The sequence below is a fragment of the Vulpes vulpes genome, chromosome 7 (assembly GCF_048418805.1).
Source record: "Vulpes vulpes isolate BD-2025 chromosome 7, VulVul3, whole genome shotgun sequence".
Classification (NCBI taxonomy): Eukaryota; Metazoa; Chordata; class Mammalia; order Carnivora; family Canidae; genus Vulpes; species Vulpes vulpes.
This window is the reverse complement of record NC_132786.1, coordinates 18239597-18254754: the sequence shown is the minus strand read 5'-3', so window position 1 is coordinate 18254754 and position 15158 is coordinate 18239597. Positions and strand designations below refer to the sequence as shown.

At 58.4% G+C, this 15158-nt stretch overlaps 2 protein-coding genes across 3 annotated transcripts in view; one reads left to right on the top strand and one right to left on the bottom strand.

The window, feature by feature from the left end:
• The window catches only part of LOC140599530 (uncharacterized), a 263170-nt gene that overhangs the window by 38308 nt on the left and 209704 nt on the right, over positions 1-15158 (bottom strand). The window contains exon 7 of the mRNA XM_072762686.1: positions 12795-12953. The gene's annotated coding sequence lies outside the window, so the exon portion shown is untranslated. The remainder of the gene's footprint in view (positions 1-12794; positions 12954-15158) is intronic.
• The window catches only part of LOC140599793 (adenylate cyclase type 1-like), a 531081-nt gene that overhangs the window by 333251 nt on the left and 182672 nt on the right, over positions 1-15158 (top strand). The gene's annotated exons all lie outside the window — the stretch shown is intronic.

Here is a 15158-nt window from a genome sequence, read left to right as displayed (position 1 = left end):
TTGGACAGGGATGATAGAATTCTCAAGAATCAGTTCAGCAGCTTAACCGAGCCACCCACGTGCCCCTCTTTCTCAAGAAATCTAAAAGAATTCAAGGCATAATCTCTGACCACAGTATAACTAAGGAGAAGTGAGTAACAGAAAGATCCCTGGGAAATCTTCAACAAAAGAATGTATGTCTTCATAACTCTTGGGAAGAAGAAAGAAGAAAGAAGAAAGAAGAAAGAAGAAGAACAATAACAACAGCAACAAAGATCTCTGAGCCAAAGGATAATGAAATGACATTTAATGTCAAAATTTGTGAATTAAGCAGGACTTGGAGGAAAATGTACACTAAAACCCCTGAGTTAGAGAAAGCACAAATCATCCTGAGAAACTAGAGAACATGAGGAAATTAACCCCAAAGTTATCAGAAGAAAATAAAAATCAGAGTAGAATTCAATGAAATTGGAAACTCAAAATAACAGAGAAAGGCAAAAAGACCAAAAGCTATTTCTTGAGATCAATAAAATGTATCAACTTCTAGTCACATTGATTAAAAAAAAAAAAAGAGTCTACACAATCCTACATCAGGAGAGAGGAGATGTCACCACAAATCCTACAAATGGTAAAGTGGGTAAGAAGGGAATAGTAAAATCAACGTTCAGGCAATGACATAAATTCCCAAAGCTACCTCAAAAAAAAAAAAAAAAAAAAAAGAAGGAAAGCCTTATGGCCCTTTATCTTTAGAGAAGCTCATTTTAGTTAAAACCTTCCTACTCTAAAGACAGACATACAAATCCAAGCCGAAGGGCTTCACTTCCCGAAACGTCTGAGGAAGAAATGGTACCAATTCTACGAACTCTTCCAGAAACCCGCAAAGGAAGGAACAGGTCCCCACTGGTGAGGCCTGCTTCGCTCTGACCTCAAAGCCTTGTCTGGCCTAGAAAATGAGAGAACAACCTATATGTTGGCAAACTGAACACCAATAAAAAATAAATTTACAGAAATGAATGAATGAATGAATGAATGAATGAATGAATAAAAGACAATGAGAGAACTACATTATTCATGAGCGCCGACGCAAATCCCCTTACCACGTTTTGGCCAAACGAATCCAACAACGCACAGAACCGTACCCGCATGACAGGCAGGCCCACGCCGGGCCACCTTCCCTCCGAGCGCCGCCACTACGGCGCCACCACCGATGGGAATCACCCTCCCGAGACAGGCATTCCCTGTGCAGGAACAAGTTGCCCTACTATCATCCAAACTGAGGTCGGCGTCCCGATTGTCTGCGGAATCCAAAGGAAACACGGCTCTGGCACACAGGCATTGCGGTGGCCACAGACGAGGAGGAAGCTCAAGCATGCAGGCTCCTGTGACCACCCGGGGTCCGTAAATAATTAGCCCCCAGGCCTGGCCTGACTGTTCCACAATGGCGTGAGACACCGTGATGTCCGCGTGACAGGCTTAGGGACCCACAGGGCAAGCGGGCAAAGTCGAGAAATGTCCTTGTTTTGCTGGGTTTACAGGAAGGTGAGGTGGCCTTTCCCGGTACACGTCCTTGGGAAAATATGTCAGTGCGTCGCATGTAGGACCCCTTCCCAGTGACACGTGGAGGGTCTCCCTGCCACTGAGCTCCCCGGAAAACTCACCGAGAGGTGGGGGCCCGGGGTGTTGTCAGTGGGGAACCCCAGGGCAGGCCCAAACACTGGGCTTACAACATCTAAAGGGGCACCGAGAAGAGCGCCTGCCAACCCAGACGGGGCACCGCAGCCTCTGCCTGTGGCGCTGGCCGCACGGCAGGTGCCTGGAGAACAAGCCGCATACTTTTTGGGAATGAAGCGTGAAGAGAGCGGTTTTAACCTCAGTGCGGTTCGCAGAAAAGAATAATTAGGCTATGTTGTTCCCCGGCATACGGACGTGTGTGCAGACCCCCTATGTACTGGGGTACGCACATGCGCACGCACACGGGTCTTCCCTCCTCTATCTACCCGGAGGAACGGGATCACCCTTCATGGTCCCGAACACGCGTCCTGCCCGGACATCCTTAGCCGGGACCTGTCTTTCCCAGGTTAACAAAACCAGAGAAGAAGTATCAGACTGGCCTCCTGCGGGTGGAGCGTCCCAAGAGGTGAACAAGGCGGCGTCCGGAGGCCAGCCAGCCGCACCGAGGGCTTACTGCGCGCCAGGCCCGCCGCCAAGCCTGTCCTGGTGGGGAACTAGTCACTGTATCCTCACCCAGGCTGGAAGGTTTTATGTGTCACCCGGACCGGGCCACAGGGCGCCCACACGGCCACCAAACATCACTTCCAGGTGTCCGTGCTGGTCTCTGCAGCCCATGGTCTTCTTCGGCGAGGGCGACCTCACCGCCCAATCCTCTGGGCTCCACCTGTCTGGCATCGAACACTGGCTCTCCCTGCATCCTGGCCTCCAGTGGGCCCCCAGGCTGGACACGGGGCTCCCAGGATGAGGCGACTGCCCCCCTGCTCCGGACACCACTCAGACCCCGGCTCCTCCCCGCTGGGCCATGTACCAGCCGCCCGGGCCCGAGCACCTCACATCGCTGCCCTGCTCCCCACCTGCAGGCTCATGCCCTGGGCAGGGCTGCCATGAAGACCAGACACAATTAAATGCCTCGGATGCTAGAGAGCAGCTTCGTAATACATCAGGATTAGAAAGCTCCCGAGAGCTCGCATCCACCGACTCTGTTCTAGGGCGCGCCCCCTGCCCACTTCTAGCCGGGGAAGCCAAGGGAGGCTCTCCACCCAGGGTCCAGACGTCTGCAAGTGGCACAGGTGGACTTGTCCAGCAGGCCGGAAGGCCTCCCCATCCAGAGACGAGGGACACAGCAGGGGACGAGGGGGGCCCCTCGCGCATGCCCGGCTGTCCCAGACGTGCACCGGTGTGCTGGTCACCTGGCAGGTGCACAGCCCACGCCTCCGGTAGTCATCCCCTCCCTCCCCGGGCTCGGGGCCGACAGCTCGCATACCTGCACCCGCACACCTACTAACATGGGTGGGCTGTGCAAGAGTAGCGTTTTCTGTACACTCCCATGACCCTGGGGAGACCCACTGTCCCGTGCAGCACAGCAAAGGCTGAGCCACTCTGCGTGGCAGCCCTACTGCCGGACGCCTCTGGGGATGGGGAGCTCACTGCTCAGGATGCCACCAAACTCCTGTGCCTGTCAGGTGGGGCTCATGCGGCTGTGCTCAGCTTCCCCTGGTCCCCGTCCTGCCCCAGCACTAGCCCCTCCACCCGCATGGCCCCTCCCCAGGGGCTCCTTTGCCGCACCCCAGCCTCCGTGGAGCATACAGAGCGCCTCTTGCCTGTGCCGTCCAGAGCTAGTCCAGCCGCAGGACGTCCACCTGCCGGGCGTGCAGGGCCAGCGTGCACGAGAACAGCAGGATAACCATGATGGGCTCGAAGCTGAGCCCGGACACTGCGTTGCCCCTGGGGGAGGTTGGGGGGGGGTGAGGAGGTAAACCTCTTCAGTACGGAGGGCCCAAGACCCATCCACGTGCCCCCAGGGCAGGCCAGTCAGTAGCACCTGCCACCGGCCCGGCTGCAGCACCTCCCGCCTGAACCGAGGCCTCACTGACCCTGGGCCCAAATGGACACACGGAGAAGCCGCGGAAGCAGACAGCGCCTGACGTGTGTATCCGGGGGGCCCGGCAGCAGCGCACCTACCCCGAGGCCCGGGTGTAGCCGCTGAGCTCCAGGACCAGGATGTAGGACGTGGTGAGCATGAGGAGCGGGATCATTTTGGGCAGGGAGGACACTCGCAGGAAGATGGCCAGTAGGAGCGTGCCCACCAGGCCGCAGAGCAGGGCGCGGGGTACAGACTCGCAGGGTGCAGTGCGCAGCAGTGTGCTCTGGCCGCCGGGTGTCAGGACCACCAGGGTCCTGTTGGGGCTGGAGCTCCAGGCCCAGGGCAGACAGCCCACCTGGAGGGGGCAAGGAGTGGAGGGGACAGGGGCAGAGGGGAAGGGGGCAGAGGGGGCAGGGGTGAAGGGGGAGGAGGAGCAGAGAAAGCAGGGCCAGAGGAGGCAGGGGCAGAGGGGGCAGGGGAGGAGGGGCAGGGGGGAAGGGGCAGAGGAGGCAGCGGTGGAGGAGACAGGGGTGGAGGAACATAGGAAGAGGGGGCGCTGGGTGCAGAGGAGGCAGGGTTGGAGGGGGCAGAGGAGCAGAAGGAGCAGGGGCTGATGGGGTGGTGGGGGTAGAGAAGGGGGGGTGGAAGAGGCAGGGGTGGAGGAGGCAGGGGCAGAGGGAACACAGGGTCAAGAAGAGGCAGGGGTGGACGGGATGGTGGGGAGTGGAGGCAGCAGGGGCAGGAATGGAGGGGGCAGGGGCAGAGGGGTCAGGGGCAGAAGAGCAGGGGTGGAGGGGCAGTGGAGGAGGAGCCAGAGGCAGAAGAGCAGGGGTGGAGGGGCAGGGGTGTTGAGACAGCGGCAGGGGTGGCAGGGAGATGGGGGCTCAGGACCAGCGGGCCTCAGACCCACCTGCACCGCCAACCTGCTGCTACAGGTTCCTGTGGGAAGGAGGGGATGCCCCCAGGTCTGCTTCTCCCTCTCCCTCTGCCTGTCCCCAAAATTGTGCTTTCTTGCTCTCTCTCAAATAAATAAAATCTTTTTAAAAGAACGAAGGCGGCTTAAATACATTCTGCAATAGTCAACACGTACCTTCATGGATAAAAGCACAAAGTTCTTTTTAGATTCACACTCGTGAAATTCGAAACAAAAACTAAAATAAAGACCGCAGGGACCCGGCACAAGACGCTGACGAGACCCGCAGCCAGCCAGGGCCGGCCCTCTGGGGAAGTCCCGACCCTCCTGTCCCCACCAGCTGGCCTTCCGCGTCCTACGGGGCTCCCATGGCACAGCCTCGGTTCCAGATTCCGTTCGGGATAACTGAGCCTGAGGCTCCCGCGCCGCGCAGACACACTGGGCCCCCAGATCTCGGGGAGAGGAGCCCCCTGCAGCGGCGCCAGCCCCGACTGCTCACACCTGGCGCTGGCCACCTACCTCCCTGTCCAATCTCGTGTCCACTCCCGGCCGGAACTGAGATGTGCCTGCGGACTTTCGCCCGGCCGACAAGGCACACGCAGCTCACCCATTCGCTCAGGAAACGGGGGGAAAGGGGTTCCTCCTGCTGTGGACATCAGGAGCCCCTGGGGGCACTGCCCAGGCCTGGCCTCTGGTGGCCTCTGGTGACTGGAGGGCCACCGGCCGACGCTCAGCAAGCTGTGCCCGGAGTGCAGGGAGGCTGAAGCGGGAGGCGGCCTGGAGTGTGCAGGTGGAGCTCAGAGGCGGGGGCGGCCTGGGGGGTGGATGCGCCGTTCCCATTTGGCAGCCAACCGGCCAAGCGGTGGCGGGTTCCAACGACGATGCTGAACGGGGGACACAATCGGCCCCTGTGGCCCTCCAGTCTGGCCCTCCCTCCGCGCTCTACTCACTGAAGGGCATATGCGGCGGGCGCTAGCCGCTCCCGGATGTCCTACGGCCGGGCAGGGACTTATGAGTCCTGGATGCACTCACGCAGGACAGCTCTGATCCCACCGCCCACGTGTCAGCGCCACACAACGCTCCGCGGAAACGAGAGCGCCAGCGAGCCGCCGGGGGTTGGCCTCGGTCACCTCCGACCCTGGGCACCCAATGAGCGCCTGTCACACCGTCCACACTGCGGGCAGCCCGGTTCCACTCCCTCCGCTGCCCGGGCACCAGCTCCCCCGCACTCAGTCCACAGCGCACGGTGACATACAGGGATCCGGTGTCTTGGGACCCAGGCCTCGGGGCCACTGAGCACAGCGGAGTGCACAGGGCCGGACACACCGCCTCGCCGGGTACAGAAAACATGCCAGGGCTAGGACGCGGGCCCACAGGAACCACGGGGCGCTGTCATCCTCCTCGCCGGCCCTGCTCAGGGTCGCGGACCCCTGGCAGAAGGACCTGCCCGGCAGGGTCACCCAACAGCCACCTCCCCAGCTGCCCAGCTGGCATGCTGACCCAGCCTCGGTGCCTGTCCCCTGCCCTTCAAAACCACCGGCCTTGTCACTGCCCCGTCTCCACCCCGGGGGCGACCCCCAAGGTGGGAGGCCAGGACCCGCTGTCCCCGGCAAACAGACAAAGGACCAGAATCGGCAGGTGCGCACTGCCCCATCTGGGAGGCATCCCGCGCTGCAGAGGTTCAGGGGTCAGGGACTGGGCCAGGATTCAGGGACGCGGCTCTGTGCTGCCAGGAGGGGCAGGAATCCAGCAGCGACATAGACGACAGGGAGGGAGGGAAGGGCCGGCATGCACGTCCACAGGCACGCATTCTCGTGCACACACGGCCATGCACACGCATGGACACTCACAGAGGCACAAGAACATGGTAAGAAAGGGATGCTGCCAGGGGCCCTCAGGACTTGGGAACCCAGGCCGGGCAGGTGGCAGATGCACCCAGGGAGGTCGCGGAGCCCGTCATCCTAACTGCAGCCATGCAGGGCCTGAGCGAGATGGGCAGGAAGCTTCCCCCAAAACCCCACCAGTAAGGACCTACATGGGGAGACCCTGCCCCCCATGGGGGGGGCGGTGAGGACCACCCTCTCAGACCTGGCTTCGCACTGACGGGACCCTTTCCCAGGAACACTCGTGCACATGCCTGCCTGTCTGGGATGTCCAAACCCACCGGCCACACATGTGAAGCCCCCGAGTATCGGGGGGTGCGGGGAGTCAGTGTTGATGGAATTCACATCCCAGCAAAATTGTCACAAACGTGACATCACGGCCAAATCCACAAAAACCCTTAGAGGCCATAAACCCCTGGGAGTGCCAGCCAGCAGAATCTGGCTTCTTCCTGAAAAGCCCCTAAAACTGCGGGCTGGGGCCAAGCAAGGTGTGCCCGATAAATGCCCACGATTCCAACCCCCGACCTCTCCACCAAGTCCCTTTCTGTCTTCCCCCCAACTCCTAACCAGCGAGGCCCATGGAGAGGTCCTCCCTCATGGAGGACCTAGCGCTGGGCACTGCCCTCCTGGGCCAAGTCATCTGGGAGCAGATTTTCTAGGAAAAGCTCAATTCCCACACGGGGCCATCAGGTGGTAGCCCTGTTTATAGCATCTGGGGACAGAGCAGCTTCCTGTGCTTTCTGGAAACTCTGGAAACCAAAGGAGAGCCACTCCACCAGGGTGTCTAAGAAACTGGCCTCTCTGGAAGGAAAGTGGACGTTCCTCCTGAAAACAAACACTGCCAAACTCTCCTTGACTTTGGGTAACTGATTATTACTAAATTACTACGTTTCTCTTCCTTTCCAGAGGCCACTATTTCTCACTTTAACACATCTGAAGATGACGTGCACCTAGAAATCAACGTCCCTCGAAATCTGTCCTGAAGTCAAGGGTACACGTTGGGCGGATGGAAAGGCGCTGAAAATATCTTGTGTCTTAGAACTGTGTAAACGACACATGAGAACCTGAGCGTGAGCGACCAACATGTGTGCCAGAGAGGGCCTGCCTGATGGCTGACTGCAACCAGGGGACAACGGGATGTGGCTCGTGCGGTCCCGGTGCCAGGGACCACGGGGGCAACGAGCAGACGAGGAAGGACCTCCAGCGCCATCCTGCCCCGACGGCCAGGCCCGTCACACTTACTGCGGGATGATGGGAAGCTAGACGAGGCCGAACAGGGCGGTGAGGATGAGCGCCAGCACAACGGCACTGGTGAAATACTCGTCCTGGAGCAACTCTGCTCCTCCCCCTGCTTGTGCACTCTCATTCTCTCTCTCTAAAAATAAGTGTATTTCTTAAACTAATAATCAGCATGTGAAGACCAAAGTTAAAATTCAGTGCCATATGTACTCATGGAGAAAAACGAAGTACTAGCTACAAATCTAACACATACACAACTTGTATGCTGAAGACTAGATGATACTGATGAAAGAAATCAAAGATTTCAATGAACAGAGGGACACACGTGCTCATCGATAAGAAGACAGGACACAGTAAAGCTGTCGATTCTCCTCATATTGATGTGCACAGGTCCTTAAAAAAAAAAGATTTTATTTGCTTATTCATGAGAGACAGAGAAAGAGGCAGAGACCCAGGCAGAGGGACAAGCAGGCTCCATGCAGGGAGCCCAGTGTGGGACTCCATCCCAGAACCCCGGGTCAGGGCCTAAGCTGAAGACAGATGCTCAACCAATGAACCACCCAGGTGCCCCGCGGTGCATGGGTTTAATGTAATTCTTATCAAAATCCTAACAGGAATTTTTTCATAGATAGACAGGCTTATCTTAAATATAAATGGAAAGGGAAGGGGATGAGAATAGCTCATTTTTCTCAAAATCACTCAACCCAAGGTTAAGACTGATTGTGTAGCTACCTACCATGGTGGGAGCAGTACACCGCTGGTGACAGGGGAGACACAGAGATCTACAGAATAGAGAGTCCAGAAACTGCCTCACACCAGTATGGTCAATGATTTTTGACTAAATGCAAAAGTAATTCAATGGAAGAGGATAGTCTTGTCAACAAAGGGTGCTGGACCAACTGGTCATCCCTGTGCAAAAAAGGAAATCTCGACCTAAACCTCACATGTTATAAAAAGAACTTATCAAACTCAACACCCAAGAAACAAACAATGTAATCTTGAAATGGGCAAAAGACATGAACAGAAATCTCACAGAGGAAGACATAGACGTGGCCGACAAGCACATGAGACAATGCTCTGTCCGCATCACTGTATTTCCATCAGGGAAATACAGATCAAAACCACAACGAGATCCCACCTCACACCAGTGAGAATGGAGAACACTGGCCAGACAGGAAACCACAAATGTTGGAGAGGATGTGGAGAAAGGGGGACCCTCCCGCACTGTTGGTGGGAATGTGAACTGCTGCAGCCACTCTGGAAAACTGTGTGGAGGTTCCTCAAAGAGTTAAAAATAGATCTGCCCGACGACCCGCTGGGGATTTACCCCAAAGATACAGATGCAGGGAAACGCCAGGACACCTGCACCCTGAGGTTTCTAGCAGCAATGTCCACAAGAGCCAAATTGTGGAAGGACCTCGGTGTCCACGAAAAGATGATGGATAAAGAAGATGTGGTCTCTGTATACAATGGAATATTCCACAATCCTTAGAAACGACAAATACCCACCATTTGCTTCGATGTGGATGGAACCGGAGGGTATTATGCTGAGTGAAGTGAGTAATCGGAGAAATATGGTTTCACTTATATGGGGAATATAAGAAATAGTGAAAGGGAATAAAGGGGAAAGGAGAGAAAATGTGTGGGAAAAATCAGAGAGGGAGACAAACCACAAGCGACCCCTAACTCTGGGAAACGAACAAGGGGTGGAAGAAAGGGAGGTGGGTGCGGGGTGGGGGTGACTGGGTGATGGGCACGGAGGGGGGCACTTGCCGGGATGAGCACTAGGTGTTATTCTGTATGTTGGCAAATCTAACTTAAATTTAAAATTGTGATAAAATATATGTATCTATAAAAGATTAACTCAAAATGCACCATAAGTTTAACCAGAAAACATATAAGTATAAACTTTTAGAAGAAACATGATCATCTTTATGGTTTCGGCTACATCGAAAATTCTTAGAACACCAGAAACACAGTCCATAAGGAAAAAATATCAGTAAATCAGACATCTTTGAAATTTGAAACCTCTGTCCTGGAAAAGACACTGTGAACGGGACAAAAAGACAAGCCACATGTATGACAGTAGGATCAGATCCCGGATTGATCGAGAGTTCCGAAAAGTCAACAGTACCCAAGAAAAACAAAACCACTGCAATTACAAAGCAGACAGACATTTTGCCAACAAAGAAGAGAAAATATATGGACAGAAACAAGGACTTGAACAGGTGGCTGGCATGACGAGCCACCTGGGAGATGCCAATAAACGCAAGTCACTAAACATGTGTTGGAACAGCCAAATTTTTCTAAAAAGAGACCACACAAAGCTGGCTGGATGCAGAGAAGCTGCGTCTCGCACACGGGGCTGCCGGGAACGTGGTATGGGACGGTCTTTCCGGAAACAGTTTGGCGGTTTCTTAAAAAAAACCAAAAACCAAAAACAAGTCCCATCCGCGGCACAGCTGGGCGTCTGTCCCAGATAATAAGCATTTACGTCCTCACGAAAGAGAACGCGAGCGAATGTTGCGGTTTTATTTTTAACAGTCACGGTCGGGAACAAGCTAAACGTCCTTCAACGGGTCCCGCAAACGGTGGCCCGCCCGCCCCGTGGAATGCCAGCCGGCCACGGGGGACGGGCGACCCGGGGCTCCGTCCCGAGGGAGGAGGAGCCAGGGTCACGCGTCCAGGATGACCTCAGTGCTAGGTCAGCACAGAGAGCCTTCCGTGGGGGGCCCGGGGGGTGGGAGCGGGCAGTGTGGCACAGCAGAAGGGGGATCGTGGTGTGAGGGAACGTTCCGGGCCCCAAGTGTGGCCTCCAGGATGACCCGGGGCACAGCTACACGCACCATCCAGCGGTGCCCGTCTCTAGCTCAGGTGCACACGTCCTGGGGAGCTGCGACCTCGGGGAGCCTGCCGAGGGCCCCAGTGTGCACACTGCGTGGCGCCACTGTGGACGTGCGTGCGGCCAGGGTGGTGCATCACTGCCCCCCTCCGGAACGCGGCGAGAAAGTGGAACGGGTTGGGACAGAGCCGTCACCCACGACCCCTGCTGGGCAGGTTGCTCCCACGCGACCAGCAGCGAGTGCAACCGTGCTCCTCCCGGGCCCGGCTCCTTCGAGGGCAGAACCTCCACTGCGCCCCCCCAGCTCCCGTGCCCCGTGGCGAGGCCTCGCTTTCCCTCTTTGTCGTTCTTCCCTGGACTTTCCACAACAATCATGTTTCCTCGGAAAACAAGTCAGAGCCAAGGTCACAAGGAAACGTGCCCATTTTGGTGCAGACTCTGGCCGCCTGGGCCTGTTTCTTGACCTGCCGGAGGGCAGGCTCAAGGCCTGGGTGCAGAGCCCTGGGTGCGGGCCAGCTGTGCAGCCCTGAGGGCACCCCTGACCTCTCTGCTCCAGCTTCCCGGTCTGTGACCCACAACGATGGGGGGCACGGCGTGCTGCCCGCGGGAAGCATCGGAATCCACGCAGAGACCCAGGTGAGGCAGAGCCGCTGGGAGCAAGAGGCCCTTGCGGGAAGTCGGGAGGCCGGGCTGGGCCGGCTGACCCAGGGCAGGAGGTGACCCGGACCCGCTCTGCTCGCCACCAGGCCTTGCGGGGACATGGGGGGAACGGGGCTGTGCGGGCAGGAGACCCAGCTTGGGGGCCGACATGGACTTGCCTGCTCTGCGTCCTTCCCGCCAGCTGAAATGAGGATGCAATGACCGGAGCCCCAGCATCCCGGCTGGGCCACGTGGCGATGATGGCAGGCAGGCAGGCAGGCAGGCCGGAACAGGGTCACGGGTCTGGCTCAAGGTGATCATGAAGCTGCCACGTGGGCCCCCACCTGCCTGCTCTCTGGGTTCACTTTAAGCATAAGAAAGCTAACCTGTCTCCTGGTCAAGACCCACGACCGCGGGCTTGTACAACAGCACGATGCCCACGCTGACTCACAGCGGCCCTGAGCGCACACACGTACGACAGGCATTTGGGGGGCTCAGCGGTTGAGCGTCTGCATTCAGCTCAGGGCGTGACCCCAGGGTCGCGGGATTGAATCCTGCATCGGGCTCCTGCAGGGAGCCTGCTTCTTCTCCCTCTGCCTGTGTCTCTGTCTCTCTCTCATTGTGTTTCTCATAAATAAATAATTAAACCTAATAATAATAGTAGTAGTAGTAATAATAATAATAATAATTATAGTAATAATAATACAGAGTGGAAAAGAGGCACCAAAGTCATAGCTACAACCATTCGTCCAGAAAACCGAGAGAGCCAGCCCTGGCCACACATGAGGGCCCCTGAACAGGACTCAGTCCTGGACATGAACGACCGGGACACAGGGCCAGTGAGAGACTCCATCTCAACGGGGACATGGACCCTGGGGGTCAGTGGGGACAGTGCCCGTGGGCAGAAGGGCCTGCCTGGAAGGGTCACCCAACAGCCTCCTCCCCAGCTGTCCAGGTGGCATGCTTGCCCGGCCTTGGTGCCTGTCCCCCGCACTTCGGAACCCTGGGCCTTGTCACTCCCCATCTCCACCCCGGGGGCGACCCCAAAGGTGGGAGGCCAAGACCCGCTGTCCCTGGCAAACAAAGGACCAGAGTTGGCAGGTGCCCACGGCCCCACCTGGGAGGCATCCCGCACTGCAGAGGTTCAGGGGTCAGGGGCTGGGCCAGGATTCAGGGACGCGGCCCTCTGCTCCAGGAAGGGCAGCAATCCAGCAGCGACATCAGACGACAGGGACAGAGGGAAGGACCGGCACGCAAGTGCACAGGCATGCGTTCTCATGCACACACGGCCATGCACACGCATGGACACTCACGCAGGCACACAGAGGCACAAGAACGTGGTAAGAAAGGGAAGCCGCCAGGGGCCCTCAGGACATGGGAACCCAGGCCGGGCAGGTGGCAGATGCACCCAGGAAGCTAGCGGAGCCCGTCATCCTAACTGCAGCCACGCAGGGCCTGAGCGAGATGGGCAGGAAGCTTCCCCCCAAAACCCCACCAGTAAACCCCGACATGGGTGAGCACAGGGGATGAGCAGAGAGAAGCGACAGCACCAGGCGGTCCGAGCCTCAGACCTCCTCTCTGTCCACTGCGGCTCCTGCAGAGGCCGGGGGTCCTGGGGGCCCCCCACAGGCCCCTCCCATGTGGCTCCGAGAAGCAGCTGCACCAGTCCTTTGGCCTGGAGCGCATCACCTTCCCTCGAATCACTCGGGCAGGCCGGCAGCCTCCATGACGTTGGCCAGGGTCATGTCGTTGGACCGCACGTCGTACTGCCACTTGCGCAGGCCGAGGACCCCGCAGAGGATCCTGCCGGTGTGCAGCCCCACATGCAAGTTCAGGTCCACCTCAGTGGCCTTGGCCACCGACCTGCAAGAAACAGGTCACGGGCATGAGCTGGGCCCTAGAGTACACCCGTGAGGGGAGCCCGGACAGGTGGGAGCATGGGGTCCCCGCCCGGCTCTGGGACACACGGCCACAGTCAGGTGCCAGAGGGAACACTGAGCCAGGTGACCAGCCCCTCTGCCACCCTGGTCTGTCCACAGGGGGCCCCCACAGCAGGTGTGTGCAACGGGCCTTCCGCATGAGCAGCAAAGCCCAACCACACCAGGAGGCCGAGCCATGGCCGAGGACACGGTGGCCCCGTGGTTAGCAAGTCTGCCACAAGGGAAACCACAGACATGCAGGGCCACCAGGCCGCCACCCTGGAGCCAAACCCACCAGCGCCCAGCCCGGGGCAGACCCCCACCCGCCCAGCGCAGCAGGGGGCCCGTGAGCTCAGAGACCAACCTCCCTCCTGCTTCAAAATTGCGGTTGATTCCTGTGTGCCCACCTTCTGCCTAGTACGACTTGGGCCAGCTGAGACGCAGCCTCCAGGGAGTCCTCCCAGGCCCTCACCTCCATCCCCCAGGCCCATCTCCAGGGCCTTTGGGTGCCGGTTGCCCTTGCAGGAAACCCCTCCCCCAGCCCGTGAGGACCACGTCCCCCTTGGCCCAGCCTTCTGTGGCGGGACGCCAATCACCGCGCCCCCTTGTACCACCGAGGGCCCAGCCCCCAGAACCACAGTGTTTCGCGTCGGGTCCGGGGTCCCCGGTGCACGTCCAGAAGTCCGCGTGCCACCACGGGTTACTTGGGAGTCTGAACGGATGTGTCCTCGATACCTATTGACTTTTACACGTGATGAACGTAGTTTCTCTCAATTTTAACTTTATCACTCGTTTCCCAACCTCCAACGAGAGGCGCCAAGACAAACAAAATGAGGTTAAAATTTGGGTTGGGTTTTTTTTTAATTGTTTTGTTTTTTGTTTTTGAAATTTGCAAACAGAAAGGAAGACAGAGAAACCTGAATGAGAAAAGCAGGACACGGTCCATTTGAGCGTTTTTAACATTTCCGCCTCTGCAGCCAGGAGGGGGCCCAGGGACGGGGAGGCGGGGACCCACTAGTGGCACGCAGCACCCCAGCCAGTCGCCCACCAAATCCCACAACCCACACACCCTCACCTGCTCTGGAAAGCTCTGCCTCAAACATCTGCCAACAGATGCAGTCACCGGGACACTCACTTCTCAGTAAAAGGCGCGTCAGGGAAGGTCTCACGGAGATGTAACCCCAAACACCAGAGCCGGGGCAAAGCGTGTCCGGCTAACGTCTCCTTGGCACCACAGCGGTACCCGCTTGCTGGTGGCTGTGCGACCCGACGCTCTGCAGCCTCAGGGGCCGGGGCAGAGGAGCCGCGGAGGGGGGCACTGAGGCTCCGGCTGATGGGGACCCAGCAGAGGACAAGGGCCGGCCCGACCGGAGAGCCCCCAACCCCAGCAGCAGCGCCCACCCCGCAAGGAGGGAGCCCTGGGCCTCTGCTTCCACATCAGTGCCCTGCACGGTCTTGAACACAGAGTGTGCCAAGATTCCCGCCTGTTACTCCGACGCGAACCTGCCTCCCATGGAGTGGAGCACAAGATCGCCCCCACCCGCTGCACCAGGAACACACATGTCCTCCCGCCACCTCCACCACCCCCCAGCCTCAGGAGCGCTCAGAACCCTGGCGGCCAGGGCCTGCACCCACCTGCCCTTGAGGAGAGGTCGTCCATAACCGTGACCGTGTTCATGCAGGGGCAGCAAACACCCAGCCCCTCACACGCCTGTCCTGAGCTCACAAGTCCAGGGACTCTCGCGTTTGCACCCCGACTGGGTGTACTGCCAGAGAGGCAACACCCTCAGGGCGAGGGAGCAGCATCCCCAACCCTGAGCACCCTGGAACTGCACACAGGGTCTGCAGCAGATGTTGTAAGAATCGTACAACCGGCCCAAACCAGCCCCCGGCTCTGGGTCTCCCCCGTGTGCCGAGGACCCCCAGCTGGAGCCGACCACTCCGCGGCCTGGCGAGGGGCGTCTGCAAGCACCACCTTCCTGCCGGTCGCCCACAGCTCACTCTAGCCATCCGGGCCGCGGCGGGGCCTCGGGGATGCTGCGCCTTCGGGGCTCCGAGGGAGAAGACTGACAGGCCCTGCCCAGAAGGAAGCCGCCGTCCTCCCCGGGTGCCGCGGGCCCAACGCACAGCAGCACACAGCCCGGCCAGA